This window comes from Eurosta solidaginis, chromosome X, assembly GCF_040869045.1.
Source record: "Eurosta solidaginis isolate ZX-2024a chromosome X, ASM4086904v1, whole genome shotgun sequence".
Classification (NCBI taxonomy): domain Eukaryota; kingdom Metazoa; phylum Arthropoda; class Insecta; order Diptera; family Tephritidae; genus Eurosta; species Eurosta solidaginis.
Genome location: NC_090324.1, coordinates 24,932,782 through 24,948,983, shown reverse-complemented (window position 1 = coordinate 24,948,983; position 16,202 = coordinate 24,932,782). Strand labels below are relative to the sequence as shown.

The 16,202-nt window shown below is 40.6% G+C and overlaps 1 pseudogene; it reads right to left on the bottom strand.

The window, feature by feature from the left end:
* Positions 1–10,761: 10,761 nt before the first annotated feature.
* Positions 10,762–14,483, bottom strand: LOC137234815 (serine-rich adhesin for platelets-like; annotated as a pseudogene).
* Positions 14,484–16,202: the final 1,719 nt, after the last annotated feature.

Here is a 16,202-nt window from a genome sequence, read left to right as displayed (position 1 = left end):
GAATTAAAGAAAGGTGTTAGTAAGTATTTTAAAAGAGATTGGGCCTTAGTTCTATAGGTGGACGCCTTTTCGAGATATCGCAATAAAGATGGACCTGGGGTGAATCTAGGATGTGTTTGTACGATATGGGAATCAAATGAAAGGTGCTAATGAGTATTTTAAAAGGGAGTGGGCCTTAGTTCTATAGGTGGACGCCTTTTCGAGATATCGCTATAAAGGTGGACCAGGAGTGACTCTAGAATGTGTATTTATGTATAGATATGGGTATCAAAGAAAGGTGTTAATAAGTATTTTAAATGGAAATGGCGGCCACCGTGGTGTGATGGTAGCGTGCTCCGCCTATCACACCGTATGCCCTGGGTTCAACTCCCGGGCAAAGCAACATCAAAATTTTAGAAATAAGGTTTTTCAATTAGAAAAAAATGTTTCTAAGCGAGGTCGCCCTCGGCAGTGTTTGGCAAGCGCTCCGGGTGTATTTCTGCCATGAAAAGCTCTCAGTGAAAACTCATCTGCCTTGCAGATGCCGTTCGGAGTCGGCATAAAACATGTAGGTCCCCTCCGGCCAATTTGTAATGAAAATCAAGAGGAGCACGACGCAAATTGGAAGAGAAGCTCGGCCTTAGATCTCTTCGGAGGTTATCGCGCCTTACATTTATTTTTTTTTTAAATGGGAATGGGCCTTAGTTCTATAGGTGGACGCCTTTTCGAGATATCGCAATAAAGGTGGACCAGGGGTGACTCTAGAATTTGTTTGTACGATATGGGTATCAAATGAAAGGTGTAAATGAGTATTTTAAAAGGAAGTGGGCCTTAGTTCTATAGGTGGACGCCTTTTCGAGATATCGCCATAAAGGTGGACCAGGGGTGACTTTAGAATTTGTTTGTACGATATGGGTATCAAATGAAAGGTGTAAATGAGTATTTTAAAAGGAAGTGGGCCTTAGTTCTATAGGTGGACGCCTTTTCGAGATATCGCCATAAAGGTGGACCAGGGGAGACTTTAGAATTTGTTTGTACGATATGGGTACCAAATGAAAGGTGGTAACGAGTATTTTCGAGATATCGCCATAAAGGTGGACCAGAGGTGACTCTAGAATTTGTTTGTACGATATGGGTATCAAATGAAAGGTGTTAATGATTATTTAAAAGGGAGTGGGGCTTTGTTCTATAGGTGGACGCCTTTTCGAGATATCGCAATAAAGGTGGACCACGGATGACTCTAGAATTTGTTTGAACGATATGGGTATCAAATGAAAGGTGTAAATGAGTATTTTAAAAGGGAGTGGGCCTTAGTTATATAGGTGGACGCCTTTTCAAGATATCACCATAAAGGTGGACCAGGGGTGACTCTAGAATTTGTTTGTACGATATGGGTATCAAATGAAAGGTGTAAATGAGTATTTTAAAAGGAAGTTGGCCTTAGTTCTATAGGTGGACGCCTTTTCGAGATATCGCCATAAAGGTGGACCAGGGGTGACTTTAGAATTTGTTTGTACGATATGGGTATCAAATGAAATGTGTAAATGAGTATTTTAAAAGGAATAGGGCCTTAGTTCTATAGGTGGATGCCTTTTCGAGATATCGCCATAAAGGTGGACCAGGGGAGACTTTAGAATTTTTTTGTACGATATGCGTACCAAACGAAAGGTGGTAACGAGTATTTTCGAGATATCGCCATAAAGGTGGACCAGAGGTGACTCTAGAATTTGTTTGTACGATATGGGTATCAAATGAAAGGTGTTAATGATTATTTAAAAGGGAGTGGGGCTTTGTTCTATAGGTGGACGCCTTTTCGAGATATCGCAATAAAGGTGGACCACGGGTGACTCTAGAATTTGTTTGTACGATATGGGTATCAACTGAAAGGTGCAAATGAGTATTTTAAAAGGGAGTGGGCCTTAGTTCTATAGGTGGACGCCTTTTCAAGATATCACCATAAAGGTGGACCAGGGGTGACTTTAGAATTTGTTTGTACGGGTATCAAATGAAAGGTGTAAATAAGTATTTTAAAAGGAAGTGGGCCTTAGTTCTATAGGTAGACGCCTTTTCGAGATATCGCCATAAAGGTGGACCAGGGGAGACTTTAGAATTTGTTTGTACGATATGGGTACCAAATGAAAGGTTGTAAGGAGTATTTTCGAGATATCGCCATAAGGGTGAACCAGAGGTGACTCTAGAATTTGTTTGTACGATATGGGTATCAAATGAAAGGTGTTAATGGTTATTTAAAAGGGAGTTGGGCTTAGTTCTATAGGTGGACGCCTTTTCGAAATATCGCAATAAATGTGGACCACGGGTGACTCTAGAATTTGATTGTACGATATGGGTATCAAATGAAAGGTGTAAATGAGTATTTTAAAAGGGAGTGGGCCTTAGTTCTATAGGTGGACGCCTTTTCGAGATATCACCATAAAGGTGGACCAGGGGTGACTCTAAAATTTGTTTGTACGATATGGGTATCAAATGAAAGGTGTAAATGAGTATTTTAAAAGGTAGTGGGCCTTAGTTCTATAGGTGGACGCCTTTTCGAGATATCGCTATAAAGGTAGACCAGGGGTGACTTTAGAATTTGTTTGTACGATATGGGTACCAAATGAAAAGTGGTAACGAGTATTTTCGAGATATCGCAAAAAAGGTGGACCACGGGTGACTCTAGAATGTGTTTGTACGATATGGGTATCAAATGGAAGGTGTTAATGACTATTTTAAAAATGAGTGATCCTTAGTTCTATAGGTGGACGCCATTTCGAGATATCGCAATTAATGTGGGCCAGGGGTGACTCTAGAATGTGTTTGTACGATATGGGTATCAAAGAAAGGTGTTAATAAGTATTTTAAAAGGGAGTGGGCCTTAATTCTATAGGTGGTCGCCTTTTCGATATATCGCATAAAGGTGAACCCGGGGCGACTCTAGAATATGTTTTTACGATATGGGTATCAAATGAAAGGTGTAAATGAGTATTTTAAAAGGAAGTGGGCCTTAATTCTATAGATGGACGCCTTTTCGATATATCGCAATAAAGGTGGACCACGGGTGACTCTAGAATGTGTTTGTACGATATGGGTATCAAATGAAAGGTGTTAATGAGTATTTTAAAAATGAGTGATCCTTAGTTTTATAGGTGGCCGCCTTTTCGAGATATCACCATAACGGTGGACCAGGGCTGACTCTAGAATTTGTTTGTACGATATGGGTATCAAATGAAAGGTGTAAATGAGTATTTTAAAAGGGAGTGGGCCTTAGTTCTATAGGTGGTGGCCTTTTCGAGATATCGCATAAAGGTGAACCCGGGGCGACTCTAGAATGTGTTTGTACGATATGGGAATCAAACGAAAGGTGTTAATGAGTATTTTAAAAGGGAGTGGGCCTTAGTTATATAGGTGGACGCCTTTTCGAGATATCGCCATAAAGGCGGACCAGGGGTGACTCTGGAATTTTTTTGTACGATATGGGTATCACGTTAAAGGTGTTAATGAGTATTTTAAAATTGAGTGGGCCTTAGTTCTATAGGTGGACCTTTTCGAGATGTCGCCATAAACGTGGACCAGGGGTGACTCTAGAATGTGTCTGTACGATATGGGCATCAAATGAAAGGTGTAAGTGAATATTTTAAAAGGGAGTGTGCCTTAGTTCTATAGGTGGACGCCATTTGGAGATATCGCAATAAAGGTGGATCAGGGGTGACTCTAGAATGTGTTTGTACGATATGGGAATTAAAGAAATGTGTTAATAAGTATTTTAAAAGGGAGTGGGCCTTAGTTCTATAGGTGGACGCCTTTTCGAGATATCGCAATAAAAGTGGACCAGGGGTGACTCTAGAATGTGTTTGTGCGATATGGGAATCAAATGAAAGGTGTTAGTGAGTATTTTAAAAGGGAGTGGGCCTAAGTTCTATAGGTGGACGCCTTTTCGAGATATCGCAACAAAGGTGGACCCGGAGTGACTCTAGAATTTGTTTGTACGATATGGGAATCAAATGAAAGGTGTTAATAAGTATTTTAAAAGGGAGTTGGCCTTAGTTCTATATTTGGGTGCCTTTTCGAGATATCGCCATAAAGGTGGACCAGGGGTGACTTTAGAATTTGTTTGTACGATATGCGTACCAAATGAAAGGTGGTAACGAGTAATTTCGAGATATCGCCATAAAGGTGGACCAGAGGTGACTCTAGAATTTGTTTGTACGATATGGTTATCAAATGAAAGGTGTTAATGATTATTTAAAAGGGAGTGGGCCTTAGTTCTATGTGTTCGGCCCGGGTGCGTCGGAAACCGGCAGTGGGTAGGCGCACACGGGTCGATCTTGGAGGGGATGGTTCGCTCAAAAGAAATAAATAAGAACACAAAGAGGAATTTCCTCGTTATAATATAATATTTAATTTAGAGTGAAGGAAAATATACACTGTGGTTACAATATTACCTTGGTGTTTTAAGTGACGATGGTGATCCTTGCGATGTGTGCTGGTTGGCGGTCAATCGAGAAAGAGGCCGTCTGTCCCGTTGATGGCAAACGCTAAGCCGCGAAAAGGTCCTCTGGTAATAAGGAGGGTAAAAAAGCCACACACACAACAACCCCCACATATACGTGCATGGGTGCTGACAACCTGCACACACACGTTCATGTGTATGAAACGCATAGAATTTTTTATGAAGAAAATTCAATAAAAAATAACTTATTGTGATAATACAAGATTTTAAACGCACACATCCATTGTGAATTCATACAAGTGGCGAAGGTTTGATAGAAATGTTCACAATAGTAAACAGCTTCGATCACCTGTTCAATCGTTGTTCGATTACCTAAAGCATTAGCTCACCAGTGGTTTTCAAACATTTTTGTAGACGACGGGTATATTGCTTTATTTACACATTTTAAAATGCCTGCATAGCTGGTGGCTTGAATTTAATCTATAAACTTGATTTTAGAAATGAATATTAATATGTAGTCTGATTATTTAGTATATATAATTTAAAAGAAAACTGATTTGAAACAAATGTACAATTCATGGCTCTTCAATTTAATAACGGCGAGCAAAAGAAAAACAAACCTTTATTCCCTTATCTGGCCATTCTCCCTGTCAACTATTATTTGACACGTAGGTATGGCAATGGAGGAATCGAACGATTTTTCGCTGGTACGAATTCACAATGCAAGTCTTTTGCAACTGTGTACACCAAAAATTCAACAAAAAATAACAAAGTATAAAAAAAATCACTTGTTTCGGTCGTTACCGAACATTTTGATGTTAGGCCTTGGTTGTGCCCGAGAGTACCCAACCGAAGATGGTACTCTGAGCCAGCAAAGGGCCAAACGTGGTGGGCAGAATCCCTGGTAATATTATCTCCGCATGAACATCTCTACTTAGGATGAGGTGGATCGGAGCGGATGCATGGAACTGCGGATCCGCCAGACGGAGATGTGCGTACGGGGCTGCGATAGCGCTGTCGATGCTGGTCGTGGGTGTCATGCGCCGAAAATTGGATAAGACCGCAGCATGGGTCGCAATCCTTTTGTTCTGTCCGTGTCTTCCTCGGATACGTAGCAGACATCCTGCTTGCCCGCCAATGTTGCTGGTAGGAAGTTGGAGCTCCTGGGCGAGCTCATCCGCAATCACTGTGGTGGGGGAGCATCCATCGATTAAGGCGCGTACGAGGTGTAGCCGCCCCCCTGCTTCTATTTTCACGACCGCGGTGGGGGTGATCGCTACCGTCGGTATCATGGTGGCGGTGGCAGCTGAATGCGGGGCTAGGAGCCCTGCCCAAGAGGCGGACACTGTGGTGAGTTGTAACGATCCGGATCCGTTGTGGCGGTCCTGCGGCTGATGATGGGTGTGATGTCGTTGTTGCAGGCGAAGAGGCCTTGTCTCCGCTCTGCGGTCGCGCGAATAATGTCTCCGTTGGGGGTTCCTGGTTTGCCGGCGAAGAGACCGGGTCTCCGCTCGGCCGTTATATGTATGGCGGTGTGCTGTCGCTATCCCTTGTTGGAGCCGCTTCATCTCATGCTGCAATCGAGGTCGAAATGACTTGGCGGTTGGTGGTGTGGTCGGGCGAAGAGACCGCGTCTCCGCTCCGGTCCGGCTGGCATCGTGGTTTCGGGGTGGACGAAGAGGTCCAGTCTCCGTTCCAGCGTCCAACGCATATAAAGAAATCGAGTCGTCTATCCGCTCTCGGGGTGAGTCTAGCTCCTCTTCCACTTGGACGCTCCATGGCTTGGAGCGGGCTTCTCGGAGTAGCTGCTCCTCCTCGTCGATCGAGGTGATGTGTAGCATCGTGTGGTGCTTCTCGCCGCACCGTTTACATCGCCCTTGGCTTGGGCACGCGTTCGAGCGGTGATCAGAGGCCAGACAATTTCCGCAGTAGCTTCCGCGTATCGCGACGTAGAGGCGCTCTTCTGGCTTTTTTGCCCGAAAGATTGGGCACAAGCGGATAGGGTGTCTCCCAAGACACACTCGGCATTCAGATGAATAACGAACTGCGTGCGCGGCGGCATTCCGTTTCAAAGCGGCAAAACGACCCATTTTTCTGAAAGGAATGCAATGGGTTTGAGTAGGTCGGGTCCTTGTCGAAGTGCAGGGACGAGTGGTCCCTAATTGTATTGTTTAGATTTGGGAAATTTTAGTAGCGCGTGCGTAGGGGGCAAACATCTCTAGCAGTATAAATATTCATATTTGGCGCACATCATATGCATGGCCTCTTTCCACGCACGTAATGTGCCTGGGTCTTTAGTGCCTTATTCTGTTTATTTCGTGTCACCCGGTAGCGTTTTAGTTAGCCACGGCACCCTAGTGCTGCAGAAGAATGAGCATTTACGATTTTCGGTTCGCACATTCTGGTACCGAACCGGGTAGAAAGTGTATAGCGTGGGTTCCTTTGAGTCGCTGTTATTTGTGTTGTTGGTGCGAAAAACCAGCAACTTTCCTGCCCGCCGCAAAAAAAATGTCTGGACAGCAAAATTGTATGCCAATAAAGAAAAAATATGTTCGTTTTGGAAGAGGGGAGAGATTTATAAAATGTATAATTTTTTATATGATTGAGTTGGGCCAAATATTTGCATAGCTATTTAATATGAATTTGGAGCTTTTAGGCCGATTTAATTAAATAAAACAAGTTTATTTTTTTATTTCCGACGCGTTTCGACACATTTTCGTGTCTTCCTCAGGGAATCTATTTATTAAATACGAAAAACATATATGTTACATATACAATAATTGGTATTAATGTTCAATATTAAATCACTAACATTATTTAAACCAGTGGTTTTTGTCACATTTCTTTAAAAATATAAGTACACATATTAATAACAAACAAATAAGAACAATAATTAAAAATCACACCGACATTTGCTACATTAAAATACCGTCTATTAACATTAAAAACAATGTTGCACTTGTCACCTCCAGACATTCTTTGTTATTGACGTCGCATAGGCACAATTAATATTATCAACGTCCTCTTTGAAGTTAATCGTTGTTGGTAGTTTTTGTTGTATGCGCAGTCCCTCTAGTGTCATCCTTCTACGTGTTCTGCTTTCCACATCCAGTATTGTTGCGTTGTCGAAATCAGCTGTGTGTTTCTTTTCCGTAAGGTGTTGGGCCAGTGCTGTGTTGCTTTTGTTGTTTTTTTTCTAATTACAAATAATACTAAAATCACCATTCCCCCGGAGTGTAAATGGATACTATCATTAGGTAACAAATTCGCGCTACCAGTTTCCAGGAAAACTTTTTCACCACTACATCTAATTGCTGATATTGAGCAAAATATACAGACAATAACAGACAATAGGGAGAAAGATATGGCTAGATGCAATTTCGCGAAGAAAATTAATACCTTTAGGAACAAAATTCAGAACAACGCAAAAGATAAATTCATACTCCAAATCTACGAGAATACACGAAAATTTATTAGTCAACATAAATATAACATAATTATCACAAATGCAGACAAAGGCAACAAAACAGTGGTGATGTATAAAGAAGATTACGAGAAGAAAATGCAAGACCTGTTAAACGATAAAACCACATATAAAACAATTAGAAATGATCCCACCCAATATCTAGTGCGCAAAAACAACAACATTGTAAACTGTCTCTACAAAAACAACAACATAACCTTGAAAGAAAAAAGCTATCTGATGTGCACAGCAGCTACGGTTCCCAGACTTTATGGCTTGCCAAAAGTTCACAAAATTAACACACCACTTAGACCTATCTCATCATCAATCAATGTACCTTGCTCCAAACTATCCAAATTTGTTGGGAAAGTTCTAAAAAACGTAGTGTCTGAAACGCTGAATATTAAAAATTCCGTAAGCTTAAAAGAAAAAATAAAAAATTTAAATATTGAAGAGGATGAAATTCTCATATCTTTGGACGTCGTCTCCCTCTTCACGAACATACCGATCCAATTCGCCATAAGCACAATAATGAAGAAGTGGTCAAGCTTGAAGACTTTTACAAACATCAACAAAATAAACTTTTTAACACTACTTGAATTTTGTCTGAGAGAGAATAACTACTTCCTTTACAATGAAACCTATTATCAGCAAACTTACGGAATGCCAATGGGAAATCCTTTATCCCCAACCATTGCAGACATTGTCCTTGACAAAATTATTGACGACAGCATCGCTGAGCTAAAATCTTCCGACATATACATCAAATACATAACGAAATATGTAGATGATATATTCGCCGTAGTTAAGGTCAAAGACGTGGACGAAATTCTAAGAACATTCAATAGACAACACACAAAGATACACTTTACAATAGAAAAAGAAATGGGCAGCAAACTGGCATTCCTGGACATAGAAATATACAAATCCAATAACAAACTAACAACTAACTGGTACACAAAATCCATAGCATCATCAAGACTAATTAACTATCATTCAAACCACCCATGGACGCAAAAGAAGAACACCATTATCAATTTTACATCGAAAATTTACACCTTGAGCGACCAGGAGTTCATAAATCACAACAGAGAGAAAGTGATACACATATTACGCAAAAATTGTTATCCAGTCAATACAATAGAAAATTTAATACAAACAGCAATAAACAAAAACAAACACAAGAATCTGAATACAGCAAATAGCGAAAATACCAAAGAAACATACACTAGCGTTACATACATACATACCACACCTAACAGACAACAAAACATTACAAAAAATCATACCAAGCAGTAACACAAGCTATGCGCACAAACCTAATCATACATTAAAAAGCATATATACAAAAACAAAGGACAAAATTGAAAAGGAACAACTACATAACGTAGTTTACGAAATTCGATGTCATGGTAAAGAAGGAGAGAAATGTAACAAAGTTTATATCGGCACAACAAAAAGATCACTAGGAACGAGAATAAAGGAACATAAACTAGATGCAAAAAACAACAAAAGCAACACAGCACTGGCCCAACACCTTACGGAAAAGAAACACACAGCTGATTTCGACAACGCAACAATACTGGATGTGGAAAGCAGAACACGTAGAAGGATGACACTAGAGGGACTGCGCATACAACAAAAACTACCAACAACGATTAACTTCAAAGAGGACGTTGATAATATTAATTGTGCCTATGAGACGTCAATAACAAAGAATGTCTGGAGGTGACAAGTGCAATATTGTTTTTAATGTTAATAGACGGTATTTTAATGTAGCAAATGTCGGTGTGATTTTTAATTATTGTTCTTATTTGTTTGTTATTAATATGTGTACTTATATTTTTAAAGAAATGTGACAAAAAGCACTGGTTTAAGTAATGTAAGTGGTTTAATATTGAACATTAATACCAATTATTGTATATGTAACATATATGTTTTTCGTATTTAATAAATAGATTCCCTGAAGAAGACAGGAAAATGTGTCGAAACGCGTCGGAAATAAAAAAATAAACTTGTATAATTTTTTATTTGTTGGTATTTCCCTCCGCTTATTTGTTCAACTTTTCCCAAGTACTCTTGTATTCCTGTTTTATTGATGGCCTTTATCAAAAGGCACGGTTCCCGGATGGTATTTGACTCCGATACCGATTCCTCAGACTCGGGTTTTTGGGTACCCGTTTGCATCTTTTTATGCATCCCTAATATAGTGTACATTTAAACTCGGCATATATATGTTGGTATAAGTATATCGACAGTCAGTGCACGGACTTTACCGCATTGGTAGGTTTACTAACTTTTCTGGCCCATTTAATTTTCTACTACTACTACCACCGAGGCCCAAAATCTACCAATATTTCAGTATTTTCGCACTGTAAACGTATACTGCGATAATTTTAAAGTATTGAATTGCCGAGCCCACCCAACTAACATTAGGAGGCGATACTGACCAAATCAGTCAATTTTGAAAAATTTCTGAAGAACTTAAACAGGAAATAAATTTTTGAGTAGAGAAATATAGTAACTGAGTACGCGAATATTTTCTGCGCTATTTTTTCAGTTTTTTTTTTTGAATAATTTGAACGAAAACAAAAGGTTCTACGTAAACGATTACCTGCCGAGATCGGTTATTTTGTGGCAGTACTTTTGGTACTTTGGAATATTGTTGTTGTGATTAGACGTTTTGGTGCATGTTTGTCAGTATCTCACACTCATGATACAGGAAAAAAGTGAGTATCGTATAGGCATAAGCTATGTAGGTATATACAAAGGTACATGTAATTTTGGCTTGTTTACGTGTTTTAAAGTTGTCATTTCCTTGAAACGCTCGTTATTTGTTTTACAATGCATTATTAATTGTTTGGTACAAATATGAACTGTAGCTGTTGTTTTCTTGGTAAAAACTACCAACTACTTACTATTTTCATTTTTTCGTCTACTACCCTTCCCTTTTTAGAATTCCGCTCGCTGGTACCAGCATACCAACGGTAAAGACAAAAAAACGCACATTCATACATACCCGTGTATAGAATGTAAAATTGATATGAATTGAAACAACGGGAAACGTATCGAGTGATTTTCCGTTCTTTCATTTCATTTCTTACTACGGCGTGGCGTACAACCATTTTAATGGCATCGTAAATAAACCATATTTTCAAAAGATTTCCCACATATATCACAAGAGTAACCTTCGTCGCACTCGTTATGATGGGCCATATTAATAAGGGGATCATCATCCAATGTACTGCCGCTGATATCGTTGCCGGATGGTGTTGGGGGCTAATTAGCCAGAGAAGGTAATAAAAGCTCATCGTTATGGCGACGCATATGCTCATCATAAACTTCTTTAGTATGAAAGCTTGCTGTACATAAATCACACCAATATTTTACGTCCTCATTTGCTGGTAAAAGTGGTTTTATGTTGATTTAGTGGATCAACGTCTAAAAGGGTAAGATCGCATATATCGCATGGATAACTATCACCTTCGGGCCGATGAGTATGAAGATGTACATCAAGTTCACGTGGCGAATGGACAATAACTGGGCAAAAGTCACATTTGAATGGCGCTATATTTGCATCCATAAACAGCATTTGTTCATAAAAGGTGTAACTAGGCATGAATTCTTTATTGTTTTGTTCACAAAATAGACGTTGTTGCTTTTGCTTATGATAATCGAAACGTAACTGTGATATTCGCTTTGATATCTGTATAGTTGTGACATCAACCATATTGCCATTTGCTGTAACGCTTCACCACGTTTTTCTTTACTACGATAATCTACATTACATTTGTTATAAAAGCATGGATACTGCTGGACCATTGATAACAGTCTTGTGGTGGAGACATTATTCCAAAGGAATTATTAAGGCCTAGAAAATTCTTTGGCGCCGGTATGATTACATCCAAGGATGTACCACGGCTACTTGAAGAGTTTTCATCAGATTATGAGTCGCAAATTCGGCTACTGTCATATTGCTTCGACGCCGCTTCAGCAGCTACTTTCTTATATGTATTTGATAGAGTGAATGCTTTACGTTTACGACTATGGATATAGATGGTGCTTTGATTATGTAAACAGGTTCAGTTATATTCGATTCAACAGTGCTAATAGCTACAGTAGGAGGTTGATGATCAGACCCACTTTTATCATCTTCTATGTTTGTTGGACATTGCGACGCCACTGACGGCGGAACATTCGGCGAAATATCTTGTAGTTTTACATTTTCTTTCTTAGACATCTGAATAACTTTATTCACGATATTTGCATCATTTGCGTTCTCATCATCTGAATCCAATATTTTTTCAGACATCATTCGCTCAGAGTTGATCTGTTTCTTAGCTGATTTCGGTCTCATACTATTACTAGTATTCGGGATTTCGTCATCTGATATAAATATTTCGTTATCAGTATGGAATTCGCAAACATCCAAAGAAGTTTTAGGTTTAGGTGATAAGGGTGGGCTCTTCACAATATCTCCATAGCTTGTGTAACTGTTGTTGCAAGATGATAATAGTTTACCGATTATCGGACTGTCTGTGTTTGGTATTGGAGTTTTCATAGGCTTATTACATCAGCTGCGGTGATATCCACGACAACAGTCATCACATGTTCCAACAACGTCCTCTAATTGAGTGCGCTTACAAGCTACACACATGTGTGAATTTCCATTGCCACTACTACTTCCCAATCGTCTCATTTGATCAACACCACACCATAAATCTGAATTATGATGAAAACGTAACAAATACTGGAATTTATTTATGCTATTTCTTCGGTACCAGCGCTACTACCGATTACTGTACCAAGGTACTGACGGTCATCGTCTTTGCGTATAAAAACATCTTCACCCAAAGAAAAAATAAACTCAGCCGCTGCCGTGCTTTCGGTTATAGCTTTATTTGTTGAACATTCTTGGGTTTCCTGTGCTGCGGATGTTTGCGATGGTGGTGGTGAACTATTTTTTGGAGTAGTAGGTGGTGTGTGCGGACTCGCTGTTGTCGAATCTGGTTCATCGACTACCAAAGTGGCGCCGTTGGTGATGTAAGAGTCGGCTTGAATTCCACTACTCACAGCTGGACCTAGTACTACTTTATAATGAATGGCGGGTATTATTGGTGAAGGTTGCTGTGGCGCATGAGTAGCTGATGAAAACGTATGAGCAGCAGAGGGAATTGCAGGGTTTGCAGTTATTGCATTTGAATCTAAAGCTATTGGTGGTAAGCTATTATGCGTTGCTAAGAAATCACTATAATGATTATTTATACAGATATACATGCGATCTAATACGAGAGTAGAGTTTGATGTGGTTGTCGGAGCTGGTGAGGAAACCATTGTTGATGTAGTAGTTGTTGCATCAGTAACAGCTGTACCCTCATTAACAGTATTAGACAATATTTTCGCTGAACTACTCACATGGTCATTTGCCAATGACATGAAAAATTGATGTTGTGGTTGGACATCATCATGCGTTATCTGCATTGGTCCTTTTGCTCCTGATGAAGCAGGAAGATGTTGTGTGAAATGAGTCGGTAATAATGTTGATAACTGCTGTGTATAAGAAGGGGTTTGATGTGGTGCATGGTAAAATTGAGGAAGTTGTATAATGTCATCTTGAGTTGTAGGATCAACCTCTTTTGTAAGATTATATATATGTTGCTGTGGATTTTGATGAACTGGCGTTGTTGACATGGAAGGAGGGACATTCGCTCCAACGGTGCTGTAATATATCGATGCAGATGATTGTAAACCAGCAATGGCTGTACGGTAAAAAGTTTTTTTTCAAAGCGCTAGTCAATTGGACTTGATTTGGATCCTAAAACGCTGAAACTCCAGGTGCGGAGATGGATTTCCTGAGTGTCTAGGGTGTGCATGATTTTGAACAGACGTATTGTCTGCATGGACATTCACCCCGTAAGGAGAGTTGTTATTCATTTTTACCTGCTCAAGGCTATTGTTCCGCAACTTTATCATTTAGTGAATATTCACTTAAAATTTCATTAAAACTTAAAGATCTAAGCCCGATTGACGACCCAACTATAACTAAGTTATTTTATATTAATAATTATTCGATTAAACTCAAATATTTGCACCCGAAATTGTAGTTAAATCCGTCAGCCATTTTTCACTACTCCGTTTCCACCATTCTGCGAGAGGCAACGTCTTTCTTCATTATATTATAAGCCGATAATACTGAATACCGACTTCTGTGCATATTAGAAAGGGTTGTATTTGATTTCAAACAATGTTCGTATTATCGTATGGAACAAATGTTCCTTTGAGATTTGAGACTTAGATAACCTTTGGCCTCGTGCCTTTGGCCGAGTGCGTATGTTCGGTGGCAGACCGTCGGTCTGAGGTAGGTTTTTGGTGTCCTCGCTCGGGGTGAGAGAGTGAGTTGGGTGTGATTTGGTGTCCTCGCTCGGGGTGAGCGGGTGAATTGTGGGTTTGATTTTTTTGAAATTTAAAATAAAATAGGCCGAAGGCCTTTATGTTCTTTGGCAGATAGCGGATCTGCGGTAGGTTATTGGTTGGCCTCGTTTCGGTTGAACGAGAACTGGGTTTTTGGTGGATTATTGATAGGGAGGTGGAGTTCGGAAAGGAGGGAGAGAAACGGAGGGATTGTTATGAGGAGCTCTTGGCCTTCTCGCAATCCATCTCCTCCGTTGGAAGAAGGATCAGTTTGACCAAAGGTCGTCTGATTTGACCCTTCTCTGTTATGAGGTCAACTACGCGAACTCGGTTATCTTCGCCGGGGTGTACATTGACGACTCGACCTAACCTCCATTCGTTGGGAGATAAGTTGTCCTCTTTGAGGACAGCGAGATCTCCCACTTTTATATTTTCTTTGGGATGCTTCCACTTCACTCGTTTTTGAAGTTCGGAGAGATATTCCACCTTCCATCGCTTGCAGAAAGTGTGATGGAGGGCTTTGAGTTTCTGCCATCGATTGATCATCGAGGCAGAGCTCTCACTGGAATATGGTTCTGGTGGAGCCAGCAGGTGGCTGCCGGTTAGGAAATGTCTTGGGCTTAGTGGTTCCAGATCCGTTGGGTCATTTGACCCTGGACTAAGAGGGCGCGAATTGAGGCACGTCTCAATCCTTCACAAAAGTGTTTGGAACTCCTCCATAGTATACTTATGGGGAGACGCGACCTTTTTGAAGTGGCTTTTGAAGCTCTTCACTCCCGCTTCCCACAGGCCGCCCAAATGTGGAGCGGCGGCGGGAATAAAATGCCATGTTAATCCTTGTTGGCTGTACTTGGAGACTGTCTTATCTCGGCTTTCTGCCAGGAAGGCTTTAACTTCGGATCGTAAAGATCTCGACGCTCCGACAAAGTTTGTACCATTGTCGGAGAAGATGTTTTTCGGACATCCTCTTCTCGCGATAAAACGCGAAAAGGCTGCGAGAAAGCATGGAGTACTAAGGTTACTAGTAGCTTCTGAGTGGATGGCCTTAGTGGAGAAACAGACAAAAAGGCATACGTAGCCTTTTGACAGTCGACATCCCCTACCGCGGTAGCTTTTGATGTCGAAAGGCCCCGCGAAATCTACCCCGGTATTGGTGAACGCGCGGGTAAAGGTAGTACGTTCGCAGGGAAGGGTAGCCATAAGTTGGGACTACGCCTGCTTCCTGTGAATAATGCAGGTTTTGCAATTGTGGATGATGGCTCTGATCATTGTCTTGACATTCGGAATCCAATACTGGTTTCGAATAAGGCGGAGCATGAGCTGGTTCTCGCCATGAAGGGAATCATGATGAATCATCATGACTGCAAGGCGAGACAGTCTGCAATTGTAAGGCAAGATGATCGGATGCCGCTCGTTGTATGACATGTCTTTTGAAGCCCCTAGACGCCCTCCTGTTCTAATAATATCATCTTTGTCGATATATGGGTTGCGTGACAGTATTTCACTCTTTCGATCTATAGGTTCCCTATTTTTCAATTTTAAATATTCTGTCCGGTAAAATTGTTTCTGGCAGACTCGTATTAATGCTTGAGTCGTTGCCTTAATCTCATCGGCTAAGATTATACACAACCTTTCGTGGAACATTGCTTTAGTTTTTGGGTGAGTTCGTTTATAAAATCTCCTAACATAGGATAGAACCTTAAAAGCCCTGGGTAAATTTGAAAAACGGTCGAGAATATCTACCTTATCTACCCTTGTCGTGGCATATGTTTGTGCCCTCTTCTCCTCAACGGACGTTTTGTTTTCGGTCTCTTGTGCTGGCCAGTGGGAATTGTCTTCTTGCAGCAAAGAAGGTCCCTGCCACCACAACGAATTGTTGACCAACTCTGATGCAAGTAGTCC